This window comes from Anser anser (genome assembly GCF_964211835.1).
Source record: "Anser anser genome assembly, chromosome: 3".
Classification (NCBI taxonomy): domain Eukaryota; kingdom Metazoa; phylum Chordata; class Aves; order Anseriformes; family Anatidae; genus Anser; species Anser anser.
The window spans coordinates 74,774,718-74,791,248 of record NC_139722.1 but is presented as its reverse complement, the minus strand read 5'-3'; the positions used below and the strand labels follow the sequence as shown (position 1 = coordinate 74,791,248).

The following is a 16,531-nucleotide window of genomic DNA, read 5'->3' as shown; positions in this document are numbered from 1 at the left end:
CTGAACTTCATTAATATGTATTTATATGGATATTTTTATACGGATATACAGGTGCAAACACAATGGCAAGGACAGACTCTAAGCCAAATGTTGATCTTATGAACAGATAAAAAAGGAAACTCTACTCATGCTGGTGAGAATGCACTGGATTTACAGTACAAGGAGTGACAGCCAAAGTGTCTGGACAGCATAGTCTACATGGAGTTACGTTTTCTACTCACTTATCCCCTGCTCGATCCACATACTGCTGGTGGGGGCCAAGCCCCATCCCATCACCAAGCCCCATCCCATCCCCTCAAGGATTTGAAAGACTTTCCAAAGGAAAGGAGGAGGAAAATCCTTACATGAAGGATGGGTCTGGGCAACAGCAATAAGCAGGAGAACAAAAACAGAGATCGAATGCCAGAGAGCATGAGGGCAAAGTCACTGTGGGGACCTGGGGCAAGGGGGGTGGCACCAAACCCCACATTTGGACTGTGGCTGAAGCTGGGAAGCAAAGCAGATGCCTACCCCTCTGAGGGAGTAGCCCCCAGAGGAGGCACCTGAGAAGAGCCCTGCTGAGCCTCCCACCCACCCTCCAGGGGGCTCCAGTTAAAGGCTGTGGCTGGGGGGCTCATGCTGCTCCCGGCAGGTCTCGGTTTCACAGACTGCTTAATCCCAGACGGCATGTGGTAGCCCAGGCAGGGACCGTAACTGAACCCCCGGGGAGGGATTTGGTACGCAGAAAGAAATGCTTCTGCCTGCGGTGGCGTGTGTGACAGGGGTATTTTTAGCCTCCCCGCTCAGCGCCCACGGGCAGTGGCCGCAGCACCGAGGGCAATGTGGGAAGAGCTGCAAGCAAGCTGCGTGCAAGGGGCAGCCAGGTCAGTGACGTGGGGCTTCAAAAACAAAATTAAAGGTCTTGGGGCTGCACTTAGGTGAGAGATGACAACTGTTCGAAAGAGCTGGTAGCTCCTCTTGGCTCAGTAACCTAGCTGCAGCTGGCCAGTTCCAGCGCTGAGCATCAGCCGATTCTTTTTTTCACTAAGTGCTTTATGATCTGGGGCTGTAGGTCTCTTATCACCAAAAAGAATAGGGCTGAGAATGCTGTTGCTGTGTTTTTGCAACCAACCTGCTGTAAACCAACAGACAAATTGGAAGAATTTTGGCAACTCTTCTGTCACTCAAGGTTTTGCTGTCACTGCAAATGAAACAAAAGGTGTTCACTTTATCCTTTCATGGGTTCAGCTTAAAGCCAAGGGGTACAAAAAGTGTATTTATTTTTTGTCCTGTGTTGACAAATCAGGGAAATATTATTTTTATTACAGCAAATTATTTTGTGAATTTATTATGTTCCTCAACAGGGTAATTCAGACTAAACTATTCAACCCAAAGTCTCCATTCTCCAGATGTTCAGTTCTCTTGTTGAACTATGCTTCCTTTCAGTTTGGGCCACTTTTAAAATAAATTTAAAAAAAAAAAATCCATTTTGAAACAAAAGGTGAAAAAGTTTCATTTGGAAAATGTCAAAATAAATCATTTTTATGGGCTTTTTTTTTTTGGAAACTATTTCAGTATTTCTGTAAAGACTGTTGAAACAAGAAGTTTCAAACTTTTTAAGATTTCCCCTTGTCCCTCATTTTTGACAGAAACTCCATTTTTGGACAATTTTATCTCCTAAAAAAAAAAAAAGTTTCTAATACTATATAGGTTGGAAAACAAAGGAAAGTAGAAAACAGAAATTACAGGATCAGCCCACTTTAGCTCAGCTAAGCTGTGGTCTTTCTTGGCACATCAATGAACCCCTGAGAGCAAGGAATAGGGATTAGGTGTCCTTGAGAGACAACGTTTTTTGGGTTTTTTTTTGAGAAGGAGGAAAGTTCTCAAGAAGGAACAGGGAAAATGCAAGGGAAAAATACATGAGAATGGTCATACTGCTTTGCAGGGTGATACTGAAATGGGCAAAAAAGTGCTGGACCTAGAAATATTTCTGCCCTTTATCCCCATGACCAATTTGGGCTTTGCAAGCTGCCAATAGTTGTAGGCAATTGCACTCCTATCATAAGAAAGATGTTTCCATTGTAGCAGAGATTTGTTTGCTTTTTGAGACCCTGCAGCAACTTCTCAAAACCAGAGTTGCAGTGCTTTACTATAAACACCAAAGTAATCTTACAGTTCTGATTTGACCATCCATGTTCCCCACTCTGTTCACAAAATGTTTTGCTGTTTACAGCAGGAAAAATAAAAATAAAAATAAAAATAAAAATATATATATATAAAAAAAAAGGTATATGAACATTATCTATCTTGTAGCCAAAACCTTTCAGTGATTCCCAGAGAGGAAAATTCAGGATTAGAGATAATATTTAGTTTTCTGCTGTTGGGTCCTTTCTCCTCTCCCTGCTCTGTCCCCACTTAACACACACACCAACAGTGATTAAATCAATGGGAATTAATCATATCCTGTGAAAGAAAAGTGGACCTGCAGTTTGCCTTTTCTAAGTGTTGGAATAATACAATCAACTTCAGGAATCATTTGTGATTGCTCTTGTCACAGCCTTTTGGCCAAATTAATCACTGTTACAGGCAGGCAAATCCGGAACCGTTCCCTCAATTTCATCTTCCAGCTCAGAAAGCATATGCAATACATTCTTTGTATGTGGTGCGTTTCACAAACAACACCAAGGAAAAGTCACAGCAATTTCTTCTTAGACTATTGCAAATTCCTTGCTGACCTCAAAATCTGAGTAAGGACCTGTAAGGACTCAGGAAATTTCACAGCTTGCAGGGGGAGGAAAGACATTCAAGAACAGCAGGAAACCATTTCCAAATTCTTCTGCAATGCAAAAATTGCACTGATCCAAAAATTCTCCCCCCTCCTGTACCACCCAGAGGTGCTTTCTTTCATTTCAACAAGATCTCTGGGAGAAAAGGGAAGTCAGACTTTCTTCCATCAGCCTCAGGGCAGCTGAGCACGCACAGGCCCCCACCATTTCTCCTTGGTGCAGCAGCACCTGGCCAGTCCTTCCTCCCTCTCCAGTCACAGCCTGGGTATTCCTGCACCCAAGTAAATAAATGTCAAGAACTGGCCAAGAGGAAAATCCATTTTGTCATTAAAATAAGCAAAAGACATTTTGAACACCTTACGCACGCAACAAATTAACACACCGCTTGGCTAATTACTGCTTGCTGAGGGCTGGAGGCATGGGATGCCTGGCACCTGCAGCAGCAGAGAGGGCTCCTCACCAAGCTGACATCAGCTCCCTCTCCCCAGCCGCACGCCAGTAAGAAGCCCATCACATCTGGGCTGGGAGTCACCACAGCGCTACCTCTGGGTCACCCCCTGGATAAGTGAAACAGACTGACCTTGCTCCAGGGGTGGGCGGCCTCTTCATGAGACTGTGCCAGCACCCCCAGCAAGGCCATGGGAAGCGCCCCTACAGCAGTCACCTTAGCCCTGCACCTCATCTCAGTGTGACCAATTAATTAACAACTTACAGCGCAGTGAAGCCAGCTACCTTTCTGCATCGGGTGGGATGTATGATCAGCTTGGGGGACTCCGGGGGCACTCAGCTCCTTGGCAGTCAGCCTGCTCTGGACTGCAAGAACAACAGGTCCACGTCTGTTTGCAACTCAACCAGCATGCGGTTCTCACTCTTACAGCCATCCCGATTGTTGTGACATCTTTGCCCTGCAGTTTGGCTAACTTTGTTAGGATTCATTGTCAAAAAGAAGAGGAAAAACAGGAATTTAAAATAAAATAAAATAAAATAAAATAAAATAAAATAAAATAAAATAAAATAAAATAAAATAAAATAAAATAAAATAAAATAATAAAATAAAAATAAAATAAAATAAAGATCCCAAGAGCAAATGCAAAAGCTGATAACACAGAAGATGAGTTCCACTGGAATCCAAGAAGTAGGTACAAGTCAGAAATTAAACCCTTTATTTAAGAAAATTAATAAAATTCTTATTAAATATTAATGAACAAGGCTGGAGTCCATTGTTTCCCTGGTGAGTACTAAGCAAAATTAAATATGTCATTCTTCTCCCTTTAATCCGATTGATAGGGGTTAATTTTAAGGTTAATTTTTTTTGCCATTTGATGTGTGTATTTCGGAAGGTTTACATAGTATAATCACAACTGGCATTTCACCATGGTGACGAGTTCCTCGCAGAGACTGCCCACGGAATTGTTCTTTTCCTTTCCTCGGAGAAACTGGGGAAAAGCGTGTCCTCTGGCTACAAGGCACTAGTGCTCAGACTGCCGGGGTGCAGTCATGCTTTGTTACCAATATACAGTGTGATCTTCAACAAGTCCTTTCGTTTTGCAAAATTTGCATAAAATTGCCTCCAGGATGTGAGCTTCTCCTCAAAAACAGGTGTGTATGTGGAGTCGTCAGTAAACTTCAAACCTTGTCTTCCCAGCAGAAAAGCAGACAATGCCAATCAAAAGGTGCATACTCGAAGAGAAGGACAAGAGGCACACCTCGTCCATAACCTTGCTAGGCACGTGTCAGTGCTGAACCACTCTCACAGCGATTTTTTTTCCCTACATCTAGTTAGAATTTCTCTTGCCGTGACTCTATGCAAATGGTGCAACTATCCTTTTCCTCTTCCTCTCATGCTGCAACAATTCTCAGAACGGCAGCGAAGCCCCAGACTGTTACTTTTGTTCCTGAATAATTTCCCTAGATGAGGAAAACACTGGACTGAAGCATCCTGTCTCTGCAGGACTGGATGGCCAACTGTGAGGAGGAAGCCTGGTCCTTCAGAGAGAAAAAAGCAGTCCCATCCTCTTAGATCAGTCCCATGAGCGCAGCCAAAGGCTCCTCTCCAACAAGGAGCCTGGGACAGCCAGACTCTGCCCTGGGGTACAACCAGCTTCCCCAGTCCCTGTGATAATCCATTGGGCTCCTTGCCTGAAAGGCTCTTGGGGAAGACAAAGCATTATTTCATTTTCAAGGAGCTTAAATAGTCTGCCTGCCTATGGCCTTTATCAGCCTCAACTTTTTTGTAGCCCTGCCATCTAAAGTTATTGCTCATTCACTGTAGCTAATTCCTTTTGATGAGTTTCACAGCAAATACAGCTTCTTGAAAACTTGTTATGGATGCTGGCTTTGCGCATAAGTGAAAAAAAAATAATACATGGATGTATGGTACATCCATCTTACAGTAAATTAAAAATGAGAGCTACTTGGTGGCTGCTTCAGACATGCATAGGCATTTCTGGGTTGTGTTTGTTTTGGCTGGCAAAGCAGGAAACCGTGAGCATCCTTAAGGTTAAGAGAATGCACATGGACAAGGCATGATATTTTGAAAAGTGTCTTGACCTGAACCTGTGATTAAACGAAAAGGAAATAGCATTTGGAAAACAAGTAAAGAATTACTAAAATATTCAGGGCCTTGGAGGGAGAAATCTGCTTTCACTTTTCCTGGCATTTTGCCTGTCAAATTATGAGCTTATTTGTGGTGCTAAATGCTTTGCTTGTGTCTCAGAAAGCTGCAGGAACTGCTGTTTTTTTTTTTTGTTGTTGTTGTTTTTTGTTTTTTTCCAGTGGAAGGGAGAAGTCATTAATGATCCCAAAGGTTAAGAAATTGGCACTGTCAGAAGCCAGGACTCATTATTTATTTATCAGCTGAACTCATCGAGGGCCCCCAATGTGCAGGATTTCCCACCTGACTGCCTGCCATCCCCAAAGAATGCTCTACATTTGCCCATGTGTGCACACAGGTATCAACCTATATATAAAGAAGATTAGGTTTTCTCTCAGAGATGTACAAGAGATATACATAGACCAAACCTATTATATGGTTCAGCTATGGGAAGGGATCCCAATCCGAGTATCTTTGTTGGGTCTTTTCTTTGTACTAAACCAAACTCTGAACTGCAATATACACTCCAAAGCTTTAGAGACAGTTTACATATCTATACATCCTAGATACGTATAGAGGTGGTGTGTCCTGGGCCACTGAGTCCCACCAAGTATCCCTCTAGACTTAAGTAACTAATCCCTGCAGGATTGGCATGGGGGTGGAAGATAACCAGCCCAGTCCCATCTACAGAGGACCTTGGGCCTCAGGGTCTGTAATGAATGTAGTAGTCTGTAATACAGTGTCATGCTGGCACAGAGTTTCAGAAAGAGCTGTGAGAAACCCAAATTTAGGCACATCATTGTTTAGCGTTTTGCTGTCTGCAGAGCCCAGGGAGGCCCTAGGGTACATGGAGAGGCTCTTTCCAGCATATTGTGAGCAGACCTGATGCTCCACTAAAAAAGGAGTTCACTTCCATTGAGCCTGTGTCACCTCTGCATTGACACGCCTAGGGTCTGGGGGATATGGGGAGGAAGAGAAGAAACACAGCTCTGTCTCCCTTTCTGCCCTGCCTTTATCATGCTGCTTCCAATGAGAAGCATTGAGACCACAGGAGGGGTCTCACTGAAGTGTTGACATGTGCCAGTGAGCCTGTGGAGGTGCATAGCCTCAGCCCATCCACCCAAAATGAGGAGACCCTCTGGACCAGATCAACCTCTTATCTTTGGCCTTCAGAGACTTTATCAGAGAACAGGTGAGCGCATCAGCTTAGAAAATCTTATCCATTGAGATCAGAAAGCATTGCTTGCTTAGGCAATTGCTTAAGCAATTAAGTGTAGTGAATGTTCCCCTACAGTGGTATCCAGAGAAATCAAGAATCAGCTCTGCTCGACTTTCCACTCAAACTTCTCTCCAAGGAAACACAGGAGGGCAAAATAACAAGAAACTTTGGACTAAACATTGTAACCCTTGCCCCTGTCCTTCAGATTGCCCCTTGCCTTTTCTCTCTGTTTAATTTAAAATATTCATCTTTCAAGGGAAAAAGGGAACTTTAAAGGGAGGTATAGAACAAACCTGTTAAAAATACAGGTGAAATTTCACTGCTTGTTTGTGGAGCTGAGTACAGAAAATCAAAAAGTGTTCTGGCAGACGAAGAAATGCATTTATTGAGGTATCACGCTGTAGCAGTGCACTGAGGCCTCTAATGAGAGCATGTTCCAGTATGCTAAGTAGTCCTTATCTACATGGGAAGATGTGTTTCCTGACACCTTCTGAAATCTAAAGACACAGTGACAAAGCACGGTGGCTTCTTTTTTACCAGCAGGAAAAGTAATGCACTGAGAAATCAAGCCTCATACCTCAAAGCTCAGAGCGGAGCAGCTTTGAAGAGCGTGTGTAGTCTGATTTACCCCGGTGCCGCAGAGCTGGAACCCCAGTGCCAATCTTCTCGGGGCAGGCCAACACCTAATTAGATGCCGGTTCACACGTCCTTTTGCATGTATCACCCATACACCATACACTGGGACTCGGAGCTTGCTATCTGAAAAGCCCCTAGCACTCAGTTCTAGCTAGATAAATAATAATGGCATTAAGAGACTAAAATATTAACATAAAAGACCAACTGTTGTAATTTCTTCTTTGTATGATTCAAGCTAACAGTGCCTCCTTTACTCAAAGGGAGACTGCTTTGAAAGGATCAAGAACAGCTCTGTGAAAGTGGGAGGAAGGGACATTTATATAACAATAAGCCTTTCCCCCCTTAATTTTCTCAGTTGGCTGCACAGTCTTCTCCTGTCTTTTGATGAGATCTCTTAATAAAAACATTAAAAGGATGAGCTTAGGCGGCTCCATTTCCAGTAATAGGATGGGTATGAGACCAATGAGAAACTTCATTTCATAAAACCTCCCTGCTGAAATCTACCCTACCTCAGCGTTTATCAGCTTCTCTGCTTTATTGTCTAGTTAAAATGGAAATAGCTCAGCTTTGGCTCTTACTCATCAAGGCATGTGGATGACAATGTCAACTGACACCAGTTTTCATAAGCTAAAAAAGCTGCTCTGGGATAAGCAGCAGTGAGACCAATCAGATTTAGTGATTAATATTTCCTGCTTCAGAAAATATAAAGACACACATGCAGTTAAAATTAGACTTCACTGGAAAAGATGACTTGAGAGAATAGTTGGGCAAAGATCAGGTTTCTGAATGAAGGACCAATGGCTTGATTTTTAAGTGGTATTTCTCAATGCAGAAATGAAGTTTTCTGGTTGTTTTACACAGATAGATGACAGTTAAAAAATAAAGGAGTTGCCTCCTATTGCCCTATGTCCAAATTTATTCCCTGGGACATTAAAAAAAGAGGTCTGCTCTTGGTACTTGCACAGTAATCGCTGTCACCATCCCCAGCCAAAAAAAATTTTCCTCTCTCCTTTTGCCTTAGACATATTCTTTAGGATACCTGCTGCGTTCCCAGTGTGGCTCTGAGAAATATCACACTCTCTTATCCTGTTTTTTTTATTCACTTCACCCACCAGCAGCCTTCATTTTGCTTTGCTTGCCTGGCCACCTGAAGGAAATGCTTACAGTCTTTCAAAGTGGGCTCACAGAGTTTGACTGAGGTGCTACATCAGTGCTAGACCAATGCACCACCAAAATGGAACAATCCAGCTGATAAACAGGAAAACTCCAACCACTGGGTTCATGCCAGTGACTTTGGTATGCTAATGTGGGGTATAATAGAGGCTTGCATCAGATTCACCGTCTCTTCTGGAGTTTTATAATATTTAGTCTTCAAAGATGCAGAAAGAGGAAAGGCTTTTTTCTCCTCTCTCAACATTACTTTTGTAAAAGGAGTCTGTGCTGAGAACTGCCGTATGGTTGAAACATCCCTTTATGGACACACAGAGCTCTCTTACAGCTTTCACACTTGCCTTGCCTTGGCCCTTGCACAAGGAATAGAGTGAAAAGTAATGCTTGTAGCCCTTAGGATCAGATACAGTTGGTAAAGCTACCCTGCAGTTTCTGGCTCGTCAGAGATCTCTCAAGTCAGATGCAGAAAACCCTGGATAATCTTTGCTGTCCAGTAGACAAAATGGGCCAGAGACCTTACAGTCTGATCTTATGGTTCGTATTCTCTGGTTTAATGTTGTCCCCAAGTCACAAATGGGGTGGAAAGCCATCAGATCTTCTCATGCAGGAGTTTCATGGCCTGTATGACACATTTGGAGCAAATCAAGCCTGTGCTATGAATATGGAGCATCTCTCAGCTCACTGTACCTAAGACAGAGGCTCTTAGGAGAAGAGCAGAACACTGAGCAGGCTGTATGCTGCTATGTGTTTGGTCTTCACAGTGTTTTGGATCACAAGGTAACTCTGAGAAGCTCTGGGGCTGTAGCATGCAGTTATCAGGAGCTAACGTGGTCCTTGACAGGATGATGAGGCTTTCTGAGTAAGAACTTTCTAATAAAAAAGAAACACGAGTCCAACAGGGAAGGCTTGGAAACAGAAAAAGAAGCCTTTGAAGGGGGAGAGAACAAGAAAAAGAAAGAGAGACAACCCAGGTGGCAGACGAGGAGAAAGAATCCCCCTAAATAATGAAAACTTGAGGAGTGAGAGACAGGTCTGCCAGAACAGAAAGAGAGACCAGGCTTTGAAATAGGAGGGGAAAAGAAAAATATATATATATGTGGAAGTCACTAAAAGCAGAGGACAAAGCATTAAGAGCCAAAAGGGGCTGAGTAGGGCACTAAGATCAAAGGGACTGCTTATGAACGTTGAAAGCACACAAGTAGAATATAAAAACCATGGAGATATTCCATTTCGGGTAACTCCAAAGATGAGGTTTGGGGATTTCACAACACAGGGTGAAAAATGTTTGACCTGGTTATCTAAAAAACAAAAACATCTCAATCGCTGTCTTCTTCCAGAAGAAATCATGCCAATCAGTTTGAAACACAGGAGTGCTACTGTATTCTTTAAATCCTTTCTGATTTTAATTTATTTCACTGGCATCCTATTATGCCTTAATTAGATGGTGATTTCTCACTATCACACATTTAAGTCAGCAGATAGCCCAATGGAGTGAGAGAATGAAATAAGATATAGTTGAGGCATACAGTTTCTTGGAGTATTTGCAGTGCCCTGAGAGTGAGGAGATGACTAAAGAGAGACTGGATCATACAGATAGTTGTGGCAGAAGTATATATTAAGAAGCAGATTTTAAGTCCACATCACAGGTCATGGCTTTCAAAAGAGCTTGGTCTGCATTTGTGCATGTAAAAAAGTGGTCAGACTTTTTTACATGCACCAAAACATATCTCCAGAATGAAATGAAATGAAATGTTCATTTGGGGGTGGTAAAAGTTTATGGTCAAGCCTGAAGGTCACTGTAAATTAGAAAGCTGGATTCCTCTTCTCTCCATCACGTGCTCTTAGTCCCTCTAATTTATACTCCCTTCCCCCTGAAGGATTAGCAAATAAATTCATTTTATTTAAATTGGTTGTCAAAATATAATGCAGTCAGCTTCAACTCGTGTTTCAGCTCAAGAGCAGAAGCAGTCCATGCAGAGAGTGCTCTGAAAGTCACACCAGTAGCAGACCAGAGTTTTCAGTCAGGGCCACTGGGGTGGCTCTGATGACTTTACAGTTAGTTCATGATTAATAGATGTCTTTTGTAACACGGTTCTCCTGCATCTCTCCTCTCCCCTCTGCCTGATACCTGTGGGTTGTGCTGTTCTGATGTCTGATTCTGCTCTCACCCGGTTCATCTTGATTAGAGGAAAAGAGAGTATGCAGGGGGATGTATGCTTGCGCGTGTGTACAACAACGCATAGCCTGTGAGCTTCCATCCTCTGAAAGCAGCTTTTCATTCTTGTCAAGACAAACCCACAGCGAAGTTCAGAAGTCACTGCTGTTAGACAGGAAAAGGGCCAGTTCAAATCTGTCACTCCATCAGAGCATGGTATTCCCCCCTGGTAAAGGTCACTTTGAGAGAAGATATGAAAGTGATTCAATACTTGAACTTATACACAAAGCCAAGCAACTTATTTACTATGCAGTGACCCTGTAGTGACCTCATCCACAACATATGCAGCTCCCACTGGCATCGGTTGGTGTCGTGAGTACAGATCAAGAAAACAGTATTGCTGTTCTAGGGGAATACACTGAGTGCATCTGCGCTTTAGTTTTACAAATCCCGTATGCACCTTTCAATCACTTTTTATAAACATTAATAAAGTATTGAGTGGAACTTTGAAAGACGAGCTTTTATTTTCATCCAGGCATTTCTAATGCTGTTTCTGAAGGCACAGTGAGTAAGACACATACACCAAAGGCATGCAAGAGTTTTTCAAGCTGTGCCGTCTTTTACCTTGAACAAGAATGTTCACAGCGATGCTCTGAAATAAATTCCAGTCCAAGTGATCATTTGTTTAAAAGTGAGGAATAAGCAATTTCTTTTTCTTTTGAAAAACATTGGAGGCCAAGGGGATCATGTAGAACTTTTCTTGCACTGAACTTGATTTTATTAGTTCTCAGGGAAGCACCTAGTTCGGAAGGTAAAGAAGAAAACTGATGATCCCCATCTTTCAAAGGCACACCATGGTTACCAGCTTTGCGGGACTACCGTATGAATCACTGTTTTGTGTCACCGCTCATACACAGCTGTGCTGTCACTGTGCAGAATTTTTCTGAGCACCAACATCCAAATTCAAATTAAAAGGGAAACCCAAACAAATTCATCTACTTCTCTCATGATTCACCTGCTTCCTTGCCACCATCATGGATGCAATGCAGGGACAGAGAAGGAGAGCAAAAAATAAAAGCAGCAACCTCTAAATTTGAAAAGCTGAGGCTGTTTGTTTAACAGATAGAAAACATTTATAAGATCTCACTTTATTCTGAAGTTTCTAATGCAGGTTTTATTGTTGTTGTTGTTGTTTTAAATTATGTTCCCTGGTTTCCCCCAAACCAAGTTTACAATTCTAGTATAAAACAGCAAATCTGTCTGCCTGATATAAAAAGCTATTTTCTCCCCCCTCCTTCCCTTTTTATTTCCCCTCCTCAATCGACAGCATTTGCCTCCGGTGCCTCAACACTAGCTATGACTGTGTCTTAATGAAAAAAGATGTATAAAATATTACCATAACCTCAGAGGCATGAGTAAAGCCCTTATTAGGATTCGGGACCTACAGCTGGAAGTGGGGCTCAGGCTGGGAGATAAAGTTAACTATTGTTAGCTCACAAGTGGCTCAGACTTCCTGGCAACTGAAGTGAATTACTCAGCCCTTTATGCAGGGTTTCAGAAACAGTTCACTGTTTCACAACAAAAAAGGCATTCAGGCAGGCATTCAGGCCGGGAGAGATGGTCTCCCCGGGCTCTAGAAAGCTAGCTTTAAGGCAGTGAATGGACACTGGAGCCTCATAAGTGAATGACCACTGTGGGAAAGGGTGATGATGTCAGCCTGAATGCATTTCCAATGGTTTTGTCCCACTTTTCATTGCTTTTGCGCTCTCCCTCACTCCCTTTCTCTGCTTCAGTCTGTCCCCTTCCTGTTCTTTTCAGGCCATTATTTTAAAAGTTGAGACCTCGCATCAACACCAAGGGCCCACTGCGACGTGGTTGCCATGGCGATGTTTCTCTGCACATTTGTTTGCATATAAAAAATATTTGGGGGTTGAAGGGGAATGGGGAGGGCTGAAAAGAAGATGAAAAAGTGAGAGGTGGAGGGAGAGGAGGAGTGTCAGCATCCTGCGGCTGGGAGCTGGGGCTCAGAGGCTAGGGGTGGGGGGAGGAAAAGGGGGGAACCAGGAGGGGAACTGATGAAAGCAGCAGGGATTTGGGGTCCTTTGAAAAACAAATTTGTAATCCTTCACACTGCACATGTTTGAAAGGATCGGCACTTTTGAAGGCCTAGGGAAGAATCAGAATAATGTTCTTAGTTAAGCCCTCGGAAAGAACAGAGTCATGCTTTGGAAAACATACCCAATTACATAAGTTTATCAAAAGCTTTCAAAGGCTCCTCTGTCCTCAACCAAAAAGAAAAAAAAAATAGCAGAGGGGTGAAAGAAGGAGAAGGTTCCTCAGTGCATTGCCTGCGGTAGCAGGCGCACTACAGCTAGGCCGACATCCCCCAGCCAGCACGGCCTGCCATTCCCGGCCTGCCTCCCCGTGCTACCAGCACCTCCTGGAAAGTATCTTTGCAAAAACTGTCTGGATACGCACACCACAAGGGAACGTGGAGCAAAGCACTTAACAGACAATATTTGCAGGTAAAACCATGCCGCTTCGACTCTCCTGGCCTGCAAGCCCACCTGGATTGCTTCCTACCCTTCATGAAATACTTGCTATTCATAGGGATAAATGTATGCAGGCTTAGCTAAGCTTGTCCTGAGGTAAAATTACAAGATGGCAGCATTGTGCAGGCAGCAAGCATTACGTTATGGATTAGCCCCACTAGGCTCCTGGCGTGCTGGGGTTTGGAGCTAGTGTGCATAGGATTGCAGCTGCACCGGGATGTTTTAGCAGCAGTCCCCCTCGGGGAGTGCCCTCCCTCTGCCTTACTGCAACCCTGTCCTGCTGAGACCATCGTTGAATCTTTGCAGGCAAAATGGGTAGCTTCTGACAATGAATAATTAACACAAGTTTCCCATTCTGCTGTACAAAAAAAAAAAAAAAAGGCAAAAAAGCAAACACACAGCACATACTGGGGTAGGTTTATTGTGCTGTAAAAGAAGGGGCTGTTGACTTCACCTTAACTGTCTTTCTATTGGTGCTTTCCTTCACCCCCCCAGACAGCCGATATGCTTTTGTAGCCAGAGGTAAAAGCTACACACAGGCAACGTGCTTTAGCGTTGCCATAAGGTAAATTCACAAAGATCTCCAGAAAAGCTTTGTGGAGTTCTTCTGAACTCCAGAAGAACTTCTGAAAGTTCCTGTCGTATAAAGATGCTCCATTAAGGGTATTTCTAACCAGTGTTACGAGATAAAGCATGAAGACGTTTATTTTCCCAAGGTAGTTTTTCCTCTTCCTTCTTTTCCTTAAAAAGACTGTCAATACAGTATCTTGTTCTGTTTGGCTTTAGCAGGGCACCTACTGCCTCAGATCTTGTCCATTCAGGTAGAAACAAAGACCAAGGAAAGCATACAAGGCTGTGTTTTCAGATAGCGTTAGCCTAGTTTGAGATTAAGGTGCCACCCAAGGGACACTGCCTTCTGCCTTCAGCCCTTGACACACATTGTGCCCACACTATACTTGTTAACGGTGGGACAATCTCTGATGAACTCATGCTGCTGTGAAAACCCCTCTTAGCCATTTTTTCCTTCCCTGACTAGTGCAGACTTGTGTGAATAACGTTAATATGAATGCTTCAGTTCATTATAAATCAATTCACTGGCTTCAATAAACTCACCTAGTGCCAATAGGAAAGTTCCTTTACACAGACTTCAGCCAAAATAAAAACAGCAGGTCTTATAATTGATATAGGTGTTTCAGTATCATTAATCACATAAACATGTCTACTTGGAATGTATGCAATCCCTGTGTCTCCACAACTGCAGAGACTGAGGTGCTAACTCCTTGATACTGGTGCCATTTACCTAAATTGTTAATCCACTGAAGATGAATAGGTGTTAAGAAAAATACCAGAGTGCCTGCCTGAGGTGTTTTCCCAGTTTACCTCTGCTTAGGTCTTCTGACTTCACCATTTCATTAGTCCTCTTTATGTCCACAATAGACTTAAGTGACCAATGTAAACATAAAAATAAAGAATAAGTTAAGAGATGAAAATACTTTTCAGGCCTTCTTTATATATTGCCCCAAAAGAGTGAAAAGGGCACAATTCTCTTTTCCTGGTCACCTCTTTCTAGCCTTAAGCAAGTCTGGTCAGTCAGACATGTACAAGCACTGCAGAACCCCAGAGGCCCTCATGTGAGGCTCTCCTATACTAACAAGCACTGGGTGAAGCAAACACAGTCATTGTGGAAGGACTACTGTGTCTTGTCTAGAAATGGCTCTGAGGCCAAGCTGCCCAGGAAAGATCCCCCCCCCCCCCCCCCCCCCCCCCAAAAAATTCTTTCCACAATCCCCTGCAGAAAAACATTTTGCAGTGTTTAGACGGTTCTTATCTGCTTGAATAGCCCTGGGCCTCCACATAACTACTGTGATGCACCAACAATCAATCCCCCACCAACATGCTTAGAAAACTGCTCCTCTGAAGTTGCATCTTATCTACAGCAGAAGTACTGCTGAGTGTCATGGGCTACTGTGGACTCAGTGTGCAATGGGCCAGAGGCCAGCCAGAGAGACTTGCTTACAGTAGCAGGTAATGACAGGCATCTGAAATGCAACCCTCATGAGACTTAGAGGGGATTCAAATCATTGTGAAAATAAATGTATGACTAAATGGAAGTTAATATTCTGAAATTTTACATTTAAAAAAAAAAAAAAAGGAAGAACATTACTGCTTCATGAAGTTTCAAACCCTTTTTTCCTTTTTTTTTTTTTTTTTTGGTCCTGATTCCAGATGAAAATCCACGTGTAACCGTTGCAAAGACTTGCAGGAGAGAAAGTCCAGTTTTCTGTTAGCTCTGTTTGAAGGTTGTCTGAAGGTTGGACTGTCTTGTCTGGCACCAGGCTCTTAGTAAGCATCCAGCATCACCATTTTCTTTCACTTATCACAGAAAAGCTCACACCATTAGGAAGTTCCAGTCATTTAAGATATTGCTCTAAGAAAGAAGGGATGTATCAGCTAAATTTGAAGCAGCTCAGTGGAACAGCCCCCAAAGTTTGAGTTGGATAAAAATCATAGGAAATAAACAGCTATGAAGGCAGAAGGCCAAAACAAGATTTAAAAGGCTTTTGAACTCTATCCAGACAAGATCAGGGGAAATTAAAATGATTTTCTAAGAGCTGGCTGCTGGCAGGTATATTTTAAAGTAGTCTCTCCTGAAACCTCCCTTTCTCTGCTTCGAACTCTCACAGCTTTGCTGTGAATATGGTTAATTAGATTTTGGAAAGAAAATCTTTAGGAATATAATGTGTTCTTTCCTTATATAACATTTCTATCATCTTATATCTAAGTTCCTCATGGACACTGGTAAGTTTATTATGTCTCCCTCCCTTTCTTTGCCCTTCAAGAGCTGCGGAGGTAAGCTTTCCCAATTTTCTAGTGGGAGCTGTGAAAATCTCACTCTTGCAAAAACTAGGTCTCTGTCTGCAGCCACCTTCACTTATAGAGGGCTTTCCTTTGGTCTCATTTCCTTCCTGGCACTGATCATGGTGGAAAACTTGGGCTTGCTCTCTAAGCCTTTTCTCCTTCCCTTTCCCATTCATTATTCTCTGCACAGCACTATAGTTGATGCTTTTTCCCTCCTCTATCCATATTGCCATCTCTTATCCCTCCAACACTTCCCCATTAGCCTTCCCCTCTAATTTTGTCTCTTTTCAACGTAATTTTTCATCTGAGACTTCAGCTTCAATATTGGTGACCTTCTTGATTTGCAGCTGCATGTGTTGTTCCCTTTTGTTTTCATTGCACTCAGAGATCCTTCGTAACTTCTCCCACTCCCTTTACTTCCTCTTAACCAAAGGCTAAGGACCACTTACTTCCTCTTAGCTCAACACAGCACATAGCCAAACACTCTAATGCTTCCCCTTCCCTTACAGCCTATCTACATTAATGGTTCACCTGCTCCTCCTGCTTTCCGCCTTGCCTTCTGTTCCCTTCCTTCCACTGACA

At 43.0% G+C, this 16,531-nt stretch overlaps 1 long non-coding RNA gene across 2 annotated transcripts in view; it reads right to left on the bottom strand.

Annotated features, from left to right (window-relative positions):
- Positions 1–10,387: 10,387 nt before the first annotated feature.
- The window catches only part of LOC310898103, a 241,419-nt gene continuing 235,275 nt past the window's right edge, over positions 10,388–16,531 (bottom strand). For both annotated transcript variants that reach the window (XR_014582959.1, XR_014582960.1), the window contains one exon: positions 10,388–11,337. This is a non-coding gene — a long non-coding RNA (uncharacterized lncRNA). The remainder of the gene's footprint in view (positions 11,338–16,531) is intronic.